The sequence below is a fragment of the Rattus rattus genome, chromosome 5 (assembly GCF_011064425.1).
Source record: "Rattus rattus isolate New Zealand chromosome 5, Rrattus_CSIRO_v1, whole genome shotgun sequence".
Taxonomy (NCBI): Eukaryota; Metazoa; Chordata; class Mammalia; order Rodentia; family Muridae; genus Rattus; species Rattus rattus.
Genome location: NC_046158.1, coordinates 61,060,261 through 61,064,064, shown reverse-complemented (window position 1 = coordinate 61,064,064; position 3,804 = coordinate 61,060,261). Strand labels below are relative to the sequence as shown.

General features: G+C 41.2%; 1 pseudogene; it reads left to right on the top strand.

Annotated features, from left to right (window-relative positions):
- The first annotated feature begins 798 nt into the window (after window positions 1–798).
- LOC116900847 lies at window positions 799–1,590 on the top strand (annotated as a pseudogene).
- The last annotated feature ends 2,214 nt before the right edge of the window (window positions 1,591–3,804 follow it).

Genomic DNA, 3,804 nt, shown 5'->3' with positions numbered 1-3,804 from the left:
TTAAAATAAATAAATGAAGAGATAAACTGCTCATGGATTGGAAAATCAACCATAGTAAACATGTCAGTTTTCCCCAAATTAATATAAAGCTTTGTCCTCAGCAAATTTCCAAAGAGAATTTATTTTACTTAGATGTGATCATCAAAAACATATATTTTTATGTACTGGATGTATCTGAGAGGAAGGAACCTCAATTGAGAAAATACCTCTATAAAATGTCTCTATAGGGCATTTTTTAAATTAGTGATTCATGGAGGAGGGCCTAGTCCATCATGGGTGATGCCATCACTGGGTTGGTGTTTCTGGGTTCTATAAGAAAGCAAACTGATCAAGTTATAGGGACCAAGCCAGTAAGCAGTACTCTTTCATGGCCTCTGTATCAGCTCCTGCCTCGAGGTTCCTGCCCTGACTTCCTTCCATGAACAATGATATGGAAGTGTCTGCCAAATAAACTCTATTTCCCCCCAACTTGCTTTTTGGCAATCTCAGCAAAAGAAACTCAGACTAAGGTTGATACCAGTAGAATGGGGTATTGTTGTAACCAACCCAAACACGTTTTTGGAAGGATAAGCTTTTGAACTTTAAGATAGAAGATCCATTGAGTGTTGAAAGCTTATTGGGCTGTTCTGTGGAAGCCTACCCTGGGCTCACCCTCCTAATGAGGTGACCATTGTATGAGATGATGATGGCAGTGGTGGTGATGGGCCAGGCAGGGGCCATGGAAGTGATGCCAGAGGTGGCAGGGGCCGGGCAGCTGGTGGTGGAGACTGTGGTCTTCAGGGGTCTGTAGGTAGAGGCATGTCTTGGGCCAGCAGCAGGAACAGCAGCGAAGAGACCTGGGGGGCGCTTCAGGTGCTACAACAGCTTCTTCAAGAGCTGTGCCCAGGAGTTAATACCTAGCCTACATCTGTGAGAGTGGTCATTGCTATGGGGAGACTGGTTGCTGTACCTACTACTATGAACTCTGGGAGTTCTGGCTGCTTTGGACTGTCCTCATCCTCTTGAGTTGTTGTGCCTCCCGCCACTGAAGAGCTAAACTTAGGCTGCAACAGCAGCAGTGGCAGCGTGAAATCAACTTGTTTACCATGGAGCATGTTATGGGACTGGCCCTGTTCCAATTGGTTCACTGCTTGACCTTCACCTCTTTTGAGCCTTCAAACCCCCAGCCTATGAGGATGTGGTTCAGTACCCAGGAACACTGACACCTCCTTAAACTATGGCCACTGGTTACCCATTACGTCTAATGAATGTACCAGCTAGTCTTCCTAATCCAGCTGCCCTGCCCACTTGGAAGGGACAAATGTAGGTTTTTCCTCCAACCGGAGTGCTCTCCCTCATTAGGTGAGCCCCAGGGCAGGATGGAGCCCAGTCCCCATATCCCCTTCCTGCCACTATTGTTGTCTGATTGATGGCTCAGGTATTGAGCTCTGACCTTGTCTTAACTCCAGCAAAGGTGAAACAGTCAAGGAGGTAAGGGCTAGTGCCACCCAACCAGATCTGGAGTACCATTCCCCTTGTGCACTGCCTCCAGATTCTATGTCGCAGGTCCCTCCCTTGGGCCTGGCTTCTAGTTATGGGAACATCCTGTAAGAAGTTTCAAGAGGGAAACTGGGTATTACTTGGCCACCAGGATTCAGTCCTGGACCAACTACAGCCCTCCATGTTGGTCCTCGCCCTCCTAGAACATGCCTGAAAGGGCTGGAGCCCCGAAAAGGGGCAGTACCGAGGACTGTACTATCTTTACTCACTCCCAAAACACACACAGAAGACTTTAATATCATTAAAGAAGCATGGACCAGCTTTTTTTAAAAAAAAAAGTTCATCTTTTTAAACATCACTTCATTATAATTAGAACATTAAAAATAATTTCTAATACATTTTAATTTTTAATTTTAAAGTTTTAAAGGATCACTTTTTAGAATACAGTTAGAGCTCAGTGGTTGATAGAATTTTGACTCAAGTGATGTAGTGAATTCTGGAATTGCTTAAAAAGAAACATATTCTGGCCTACCTGAGATAGTATAACAAATTAAAGCCACCATTTAAACAATCCGATGGTGTCATTCTCAGAGTCTTAGTTGAAAGTAATTTAGCAACTTCATCTCATACAATTTCTCACTGCCCCTGAAAGAATCTTGAATTAACACATTGCCTAATTGATCACATTGTTGCAAACAAGATCTTGATTTTTTTCCCTTGTAATTTTAAAGTAAAATTTGATGAGCATTTTCCTTTATTACAGAAACTGCGGAACTCACATTTTTCAATGCATCTAATCTAGTTGGTCATTAATTGAGCAGGATAAAACTTACCGCTGTGAGCCGTGGTGCTGAGTAGGCCTTCTGTACCTTTACACATATGAGAAGCTGAGAAACCAATTTTGCTTGCATTGGTCTCAGTTTCCGAGAATAAAATGGACTGTGACAGGCATATTTCCTCTAATTTTCATGATCTATTCCTTACCTGTCTCTTTGTTGTACTTCTTCCTCTGTGAGAGCTCCTTACACAAGCACAGCACATAGCACACAAGACTGTGTCATATCCATGCTACTTTGTTCTCCCTTTCATTATGCAGTGTCTAGTTCTTGCTGACAGTGTTCAGTGATAAGAATAATAAACAGAAGAGGGGGAAAACTAATAAACCCTTACTAATTGATTGACCATTGGAAAACAGAATAAAATTAATTTTATTTTCTGCATATGAACAGACTTCAGATACTGCATTTTTACTTCCTAAAAAAAATCATCACAGCAAATTGCTGAATAAGTCACACACCAGGGCAGTCGACTGGATAGCACATCTCCCATACTCTTCCTCGGTCTCCGTTCGTTTTCTGTATTGATAAGTGTTATGACACCTTATTTGAGCTGTAGTATCATAATTAAATATTAGTTTGAGATGTGCCTGGGAGAGTTATTCTTGCAAAGTACAGCTGAGGTCACTGTCAGCAACGTGAGGAGGTAATGGATAGGCCTTCAATGGGAAGAACAGGATACAGAGAATAAATTTCCTCCTTGATAAACTGTAACGTGTCCTGCCCTCAAATATCAGAACATAGATACCTATATCTTCGAACTCTGTAATATCAGTGGACTCTCATTTTCCCAGACTTTGACTTCAAAGAACTCATTCTAAAATTGATACCTGGAATTCTTAGTCCTTTGGAGACAAATTTACATATGCTATTGGTTCTCCTTGTTTTCTGACTTCTAAAAGGGCATACTCGGGATTTATAATTGCATGAGGAAATTCCCACAATAATTCTATAAATAATTCTATTCATATATGTGTTTACATACAATATATTATAAATAATTCTATTCATATATATGTATATATATGAAAACACACATAACATTTATATTCTCTCAAGATTCACTCTACTAACAATGCCTAATACCTTTTCTCTCATTGCAGGGGAGAATTCGGGGGTGGGGAGGGGGATGGCATCTAGGAAAGGCAAAAACAATGACTTGAAGTCAAATCATGGATCCAAGCTAATGACTTGTGTTCTGCTTGATTTAGCTTTTCTAGTCTGCTTCAAAGTTCTGCTTCCTCTCTGGAGATTTCTGTCTATATTCTGTTTGCTTGCTATTCTAAGAGATCTCTCTGTCCATGTCCTGCTTCCATGTGTGTGTGTGTGGGGGGGTGTCTGTCTGTCTGTCTGTGTCTATGTATATGTGTGCCTGTGTGTCTGTGTGTACATGTCTCTGGGTCTGTCAGTTCTCCAAGCAATTCTCTTTTTATACTAAAAACTTCTCTAGATAGTTCATCTTCTACTGAACATAGGGCCAGTCTGTTTT